The sequence below is a fragment of the Crocuta crocuta genome, unplaced genomic scaffold (genome assembly GCF_008692635.1).
Source record: "Crocuta crocuta isolate KB4526 unplaced genomic scaffold, BGI_CrCroc_1.0 scaffold96, whole genome shotgun sequence".
In the NCBI taxonomy this organism is placed as follows: domain Eukaryota; kingdom Metazoa; phylum Chordata; class Mammalia; order Carnivora; family Hyaenidae; genus Crocuta; species Crocuta crocuta.
This window is the reverse complement of record NW_027531522.1, coordinates 8,366,047-8,374,117: the sequence shown is the minus strand read 5'-3', so window position 1 is coordinate 8,374,117 and position 8,071 is coordinate 8,366,047. Positions and strand designations below refer to the sequence as shown.

The 8,071-nt window shown below is 40.5% G+C and overlaps 2 long non-coding RNA genes across 2 annotated transcripts; one reads left to right on the top strand and one right to left on the bottom strand.

Annotated features, from left to right (window-relative positions):
• Window positions 1-396: 396 nt before the first annotated feature.
• LOC144238617 (uncharacterized) lies at window positions 397-6,510 on the bottom strand. The gene is made up of 2 exons (XR_013337169.1): window positions 6,469-6,510; window positions 397-4,159 (listed from the first exon to the last, which is right to left on the bottom strand). It is a non-coding gene; the product is annotated as an uncharacterized LOC144238617 (long non-coding RNA).
• On the top strand, window positions 4,634-7,471 carry LOC144238616 (uncharacterized). The gene is made up of 3 exons (XR_013337168.1): window positions 4,634-4,840; window positions 5,476-5,941; window positions 6,471-7,471. It is a non-coding gene; the product is annotated as an uncharacterized LOC144238616 (long non-coding RNA).
• Window positions 7,472-8,071: the final 600 nt, after the last annotated feature.

Below are 8,071 nucleotides of genomic sequence, written 5' to 3'. Positions count from 1 at the left end.
TGCCCTACATCCAATACCCTATGTACCTAATCCTGCCCTTTCTCCTCACTCCCTCAAAAGAGGGAAAGAAAAGAAAATTAAGGATAACCATCTGAGTTAAGTGGGCGTAGCCATTATGTCATTATTTTCATTGTTTTTTGTTGCTTAAGTATTAATTTGCTTTTCATATAGTTGACTTTTGAGTATATACCAGGTTTTCAAGTTTTACTAACTGCCTTTTAAGTTTTTACATGTCACCACTAAATATGGTTGGTATTTATCTAAACATTTACCTAAAATATTTAAGTAGTACCTTTACAAATCCAAAAATGGGGGTGCAGGTTATTTACAAATTCATTTTCATATCAACAGATAAACTTACTAAAAAAAATGAACAGTAAATAAGCTTACTAGTGATTTCACTCTGCCAGAATTTAATTGTTACACAGTATGTCATGAGGTCTTTTGTGCATATCATTCCTCATTGTTCCTCAAGAGCTTATTTTTAACCTCGTACTGGGATACACTTGAGGAACGATGTTGAACTTGGTGATTAGGGTGCTGGGCTAGCTAAAGCCTGTCAAAGCCATGATGTAACTAAAGGGTAGCATCATGTTAATGATGTTTTGAAGTTCTGTACCCCAGCTGCTTCTACAGAAAGTCATACTCCAGAGTCCAAACTCGAATTACCAGAAGCGTATCTCCTAGCTCTGATGGGTGGGTTCAGAGACTTTGCAACTGCCCATAAACCATGGCACTTAAGTTATTTCCACCCCCACAGTACCCAGTCTGCGTCAGGTTGCTCCCAGATCCTGAGAGCCAGAGATAAATCAACTTGTCTTCACCATTTTCACAGCTTGCGGCTTCAGATCACGTTTTTGCCCTCCCCAATCCATTGGAGGACTGAGGACAGCCTCGCGGTTCCTTTCTCTCCCCAGAACAATGTTTTGTGGTTTTCTAATTGCAGTTGCAAGCACCAGCCTTGTACTGAAACAGAGGCCCCAGGCAGGCTAATTTGATGTCTGTTCCCATATGTTAAGTCTGAAATTTGTTTACCTTTATTTCACAAAACGGCTACAACTTGTTTACTTCCCTAGGGAATCCAAAGCTCTGTAGCCACCATTAGAAGTGTTTAGCTTCTACTCTTGGCACTTGGCCCTTTCTGGGGGGACAGGGAGGAAGGAAGTGGAAAGGGATGGTCTTTCTCCTCACCCCCAGCAGCAAACAGTCTGCACCTATAATGCCCTCTCTGTGAGTTTCAAAGTAAATACAATATTTTCTTTTTCTTGATGGTTCCAGCAATTTGAAGACATTTTCTGTCTTACCGCTAGGGAGCGTCATGGTAAAGTAGTTCCCATTTTTGCCCTTTCTTGCATTTCATTCATACTTAGGCGAAAATAGCAGATGCATGAAAGAATGAAGTAAAACAATCAGGAGAATATACACTTTGTCGTCTTGACATTTAAGAGTTGCAGGAAGAGAGTAGAGAAAAAGAGACAATCTTCCTCGCTTCCTTCTCAGACTGTCCTTGAGTGAGACAAAAGCTGGGCATGGGGTGGGATTGCAAAGGAAAGGCTCAGAGGGGAGTTTCTTGGAGCCCAAGAGAAGCGTTTTGGTTTTTTGTTTTGTTTTTTCCCCCTGGACATGGTCAGTTCTGAAGAACTACAGTGATGGAGCTCCCCAAAACTCTGAAAGTAAAGGAAATAAGACTACCCCTTGTGTTCAAACAGGACAGTAATATAGAATGAAGCGCAGCAGAAGGAAAGGCACCCTACAACAGACATTAAAAACGGATGGCTCAGCAACATCCTGCTGGTATGTTTTCTTTGGCCTACATGGAGCTAGAGTCTTAAATGTATATTAAGACTAGGTGACTTCCCATGTAAGAGATTTTTGACTTCTTGAAAAAAAAGATAATGATGATCTAACACCATGAGGCCTTTATTATTCCCACGGCTGGCTGTTCCATCTCTGGTTTGCCACGAAGCCCTCCCTTTATTAAAACTTTTGCCCTTTCAATTGTTGAAGAGAACTAGAGCCAAATATTTAGTTACAATGACATAGATTTTAATCAGAACCTTGCAGTAGGGGAAAAGTGACCTCAGTATAAAACTGGGCTCAATCAGAATATGGTAAGGACAGGTAGGGATTTATAGCTGGGGAACAGAGGAGTAGAGGTGCGGGAGGTCCATAGATGGAGCATTTCTGAGAAGAGATGTCAAGGATGGGGGGTGGGATTCTTGCTGAGGGCAGGCCCTTGTGATCAGACCTCAAGGAGGGAGAGGTGGGGTTATTTAAGTCTGGCAAGGACAGGGACCATGGCAGGAAGAGGGCTCAGAGGAGCCTGACTAATTTTGGTCAAATAGCATCTTGAGGCCACAGATCTTTCCTCTGACATCCGGGAACCCGTGAGGTCATCATTCCCATGTAAAAGAGAGAGTAGACCTAAGGCTGCACTGTCCAGTTGGACTCGAGCACTTGTAATGGGCTCAAAATTTAACTGAGTTATAAATCCTAATTAATTTTAATAAATTTAAATATAAAGCCTGAAGCAGTGTAAAACTTTTTCGCATTTAACATAAGTTTATCATTACAGTGGGACTGTATTTCACATTAAAGTGGGCTTGTAGTGCTTGTATACTTAAAAACACTTTTTAACGTAGGCACTAGAAACCTTAAATACGTGGCTCACATTCTGTTCCATTGGACAGTGCCGATCTACAGCCTTCTAAGACCTGACCATGTAATTCTGAAGACTTTGTCTGATGTGATGAGGCAAATAGACTCTAGAGTGGATTCCCCCATGATCACTTCCTGATGATGATCATGCCTTTAATCCCTTCCCTTTAAGTGTGGGCGGGACCTCTAACTTTCTAATAGCCAGCAGACTATGGAAAGGTGAGATGTTCCTCCTGCTATTCTGTTATGTTACATGAGACTCCATCTTGCTAGCAGACTGAGCTTGAAGCGACCCTTCCTGTCGAGTCTCCGGATGAGAACCCAGCTCTGGCCGACATCTTGTGTGCAGCCTTGATGAGGACCCCGATTAGCCATGCCCAGGATCCTGACCCACAAAAACTGTGAGATAATATATGTATGTTATCTTAAGCCATTAAGTGTGTGGTAATTTGCTGTTGAATGACAAAACATGTAGCCCGGGCAAAGTGGGGACAGTATAGAACTGAAGTCTAGCAAAAGAGCATCTATGCAGGAGAGTGAATCTTAACCAGTGTACTTTGAGTGTCCTCACCCTTTAGATAAGCAGTTCTCCAGGTGCTAATACATACACAAGTTGGCTCAGGTGAGCTTAACTTCCCTTGTTTTGATTTCATGCTCACAGGAAAAACTTTGTTCATTATTATGCGCTCCCTGTATAGGTCCATTTCAGAGAGAGGGAGTTCAGGTCCATCTGACTTGTGAAGGTGAATTCATCAGAAGTCTTGTGAGATTTGTTTAATTGGTTGGGTCCAGGCCACTGGGGCATGGTTGAAATTGACCTGATTTTGCTGCTTGGAAGCCTGTTGGCTATAGTTTTAGTTGATTGCTGTGTGAGACAAATTAAATAGTTGATCCCAGCCTCTGTCAAACTGTTCAGTGATCAGTAGAATGGTGCATTCATGAAAATTTCTCCAAGACTAAGATGGTGTAAAAACAAAGGGTAGAAATTGTTGAGAGATACTTTTCCATAGTTCTTTGATGTTATCTGCATATTGTGAAAGCAGAGGCACTGAGTATGTTTTCTCTAGACTATCTTTTTAAGGATGTTTGTGTAGTGAACAGCTTTGCTAAAGATAGAGGTGATATCTCCCTTTGAAGCAAAAAGCAGTGTTGCTTAAAGCCTTGGAAGGTAGATTTAGAGCAAGGAGCTTGCTTTGGAGCACGGACAGGCAGGCTTACCAGTATAAAAAAAATTGGGGTTCCCTAAACTCAGTGTTCCACTTTTGTGCTGCAACTTTCTGCATGTGCTGTTATTACCTGACCTCCTTCTCTCCTTGTGTTCAGGGAACTGGCACAAGAAAATGCTAACATTCTGCCTCCTGTTAGTATTGTAAATCATGCAGTCCTTTGTCTTAGACCCATGGATCTTGTGTCTTCTTTCAGCATTCGTGGAACGGTGCATATCAACTTGTTAGCTTGCAAGTAAGGTAAAATCTCCGAGCCTTCATAGATCTTGAAACTTCTGTTGGATAACAATAATAGAGTCAAGATTTTATTTCTTATGCAATGGAAAGTAATCTAGTCATGATTAAACCTTTTCCAGAAAGGATTGGGTGTGCATTTATCCTTCCACTCCCAGGGAAAAAAATGTTTTTGTTTTGCTGGATAAAATTGCTCCATTTATGTCTGAGGCCTTTTGTATGAACAAGTGGATCTTCCTAGGAGTGAAGTTATCCAAGACCGTCACATCTTCTACACTAGCTTATTGTATTAACTTTTCCATGTCTTCATTTATATCACCTACAAATGAGAGAACCATATCTCTTAAGGTCCTTTCTAACTACAGTACTTCTAGGCAATATAAAAAAACAGTATCACTTTAATTTTATTTATTTGACAAGCCCTTAGATTTTTTTTTTTTTTTTACTATGGGACAGGTACCACCCTTAAGTGCTCTTCAGATAACCCTTAAACAAGGACAATGGTGTAGGGAAGGAAACTGAGGCAGAGAGTTAAGTAATTTGCTCAAGATCATCCAGCTAGAAAGTGACATAGCTGGAGTTCAAACCTAGGTAAAGGTTGTATGCTTTTCTACGATGCTGTGTTGCTCTCAGATTTTCATGATTCACTTTCTGCCCTGTGAGAACTCAGGAAGCCACAGGAGAGAATGAAGCAGGTCGCTGCTCTTCAGAATCCACACAAGGTGAGAATTTTATGCTGGGGTGTATGTGTGTGTCCGACCCACAGAAGGACTCCAAGGTAATCATTTGTATATAAGAATACCTCTTGAGGATGTAAAAGTGTACATTTTTAGGTTGACTAATTGGTTCCAGGTTTTTAAATGCCTTATTTAAGGTTGTTCCCATAAACCTTAAGGTTCTAATCTGTTGCCAGTAAACTAGGAGAGACATTCAGGGAACTGTGGAGACCTAATTGGCCAAAAGGCTTACCTATTTAATACCTAAAATAAGATTAATAAAATTATGTATAGAAATTAAAATATTTACAATGAATCATTTTCTTTGATAGTTTTTAATCAACCCACATCTCATTTATGTATGTTAATGAGAATCTTTTGAGCTTCTAGTAATAGAATCTTTTTTGTCTTTGTGTCTGTATCTGTATTGTATCTGAGACAGTATTGGTCACTGTATTCATGTAAGTGTTGAGTGAATGATCATTTCAGTTTTATAGTATACGAGATGATTGTACGTACCTGGCTGGGCCCTGGCAGGAAGCAGAATTACACTCAGGTGGCCCAACCGAACAGACTTGCATGCAGAAACTACTTACTGAAGACCAAGGGATGTTGAAGCACTGTGCTGTTGTGACTCCTAGGTCAAAAGAGGCAGCTATTATACAGCAGCTGCATGGAGCCCACTGACAGCTGGACTTCTGGAGGAGGGACAGACTGACAGAGCTGTGACTGTCCCAGGAAAGAGTGACAAGGAGGATGGACCTCACTGTGTCCCCTGCCACCCCCCGGTGTCCTGCAATAATCCTCTCGTTGGCTGAGCCCTGCTGGAAGACTGAATGACACGGAGTGTCTAAAGGAAGGAGAAGGACCAATGGAAAATAGCCAGCATGCTAGAAACATCTGGAGTTGTCTCAGTCCATTCAGGCTGCTATAACAGACTGCCATAGACCACGTGGCTTATACACAACACAAGTTTAGTTCTTAGTTTTGGAGATTGGGCAGGTCAAGAACAAGGCTCTGGCAAGATGCAGCATCTGGTGCCGACTCACTTGCTGGTTCATGGGAGGCTGTCTCCTCCCTATAGGTTCACACGGCAAGAGGAAAGGGGTAGGCAGCTCTCTTGGGTCTGTCCTGTAAACACTAGTCCCATTCACAAGGGCTCTGCTCATATGACCTACTCACCTCTCAAAGGCCCCACTGATACCATCATGTTATTGGTTAGGATTTCAAGATTAATTTCAGGGGGATGCACATTCATTCTATAACAGGATTGAAGCATGCATTATACATTTAATGCACCTTGATTTACCACTTGCAAAAATATTAAATCTTTCCTCTGTCAGTTATGTCACCATGCATGTTTTATGAAAAGCCAAATGCGTTCTAGATGTTTTCCAGTTAACTGTTTAATATTCACTTTGCTAAGAATTTACATAAAGTCCTGAATTTAAATCATCAGTAGGTGGTGCTGCTGAGATTGAATCCTGAAAAATCTAAACTAGACATTTAATTGAAGATTATCTAGTATTCAGACAGGTTATTTGGGCAAGAATGTTACAAGCCAGTCCATTTCTGATTCATTGTTTTTCACGACGTCTGTAAAGCACTGATTTTTACCATTTTGGTTTACTTACAGTGTGGAATCATACTCTGGATTTGCCCAACAATCAAAGGAGCAGCAACTAAGTATCTCCGCAGAATCTGGAGGATGGGCGTGATCTAGAACATTGATAATGTTCTGACCTGCTGGGCTGGGGGGTAGGGAAGGTAACTATTGCCGTCTTGCTCTGATTTACTTTTAGAGATAGAAGCATTAAGTCGTAATGTATACCAAGATTTTTTTAAATGATTGAATTTTAAAGTTGGAGAATTTTCTGGAGAAGAGAATTACTTGCAAGGAACTTCACAGCTTTATCTCTGGCATCATTCTATAAGACAAATATGAGCAATGATTTGTTGACCCACTGAGATACCATTTTCCTGTCACCCCTCAGGAAACAGAGTATCACCGGCCTTTACCAATAGGAATAAGCCCACAAGAACCATGGAGTTGTAAAGTGCCTAACCTGGCATGGATTTTAAACACACTGAAGTCTTCTATCGCTCAAATTAGATACTTGGTAAAATACAGATTCTCAGGCCATTTGCCTGAAGATTCTGAGGTAGCTAGTCTAAGTGTCCCAAGTGAACCTTCTGGTCACACTAGTTTGGAAAACACTAATACTCTGTAACTTCCTTTTGACCTTAGTTTTCTTACACACTTGACCGAGGCCTCACAAATATTTTACGGTTACCATCACCTTTGAGAAGTTGAAGAAAGCTCTGGACCTCTCCCAGAACAATATTTCTACCCAGAGTTTTACATATGATTTCAGATGCTTTCAGAGATCTTCGCAGTATGTCTATATCATCTGTCTTACAAAACCCCATCGTATAGGATCAGCTTAACATTCCCCAGCTGAGATTTCAAGCTTCCTGTAATCTTGGTCTCTCCTACTGTTTGAGCCTTGTGCCACATTATTCTCATCATACTTGGGAGCTACAAAGATGAGCAAATTTTTTCAGATTATATTCCTGGACACGTGGAAAAATTAAAATCAAAGGAACCAGAATGGTTTCCTTAAAGTGTATATGAGTTTGTCAAAATACAGAATATCATCTGTTAAGGCAATGGCTCTAGGTAGCATTTTATAGTTGTGGCTTTTTCTAATAAAGCAGACTGTGTTGATCCATCACCATAGATGTATCAATTTATTCTCAAAGACCGGCCTCTTGTTTAGAGCATAATTGGGGCTGGCCATGGGCATGGCCATACCACAGCAAAAGTCATTCTGCTTCCTTTTTAGTGGTGAAGCACAGAACTCACGCTGATTTCTCCAATCTTTTAACCAAAAAATTTGTTAGTGTGAGCAGACTAGGATTCTACCAGCAGGTAGACTTTGTGAAGTCACTCAAAGTTTTTAAATTATTGAGACTAATGGGTTTATTAGTCATCTGAATCAATTTATTAGCAGTCTGATTCTGACTGTACAAATTCAAAGTATTACTGATTCTGACTGTGATATAAATTCAGAGTATTACTATCACTGCAGAGGAAAGTCATACAGATTAAATACCTTTGGTCAGATCGCCCAAATAGATGTTTAAAATAGAAATGATATCTGGGCCATTATCTCTGGTGGTGATTTAACCTTACATATTGTTTATTTCTGTATTTATTATCATGATTAGCTAGAT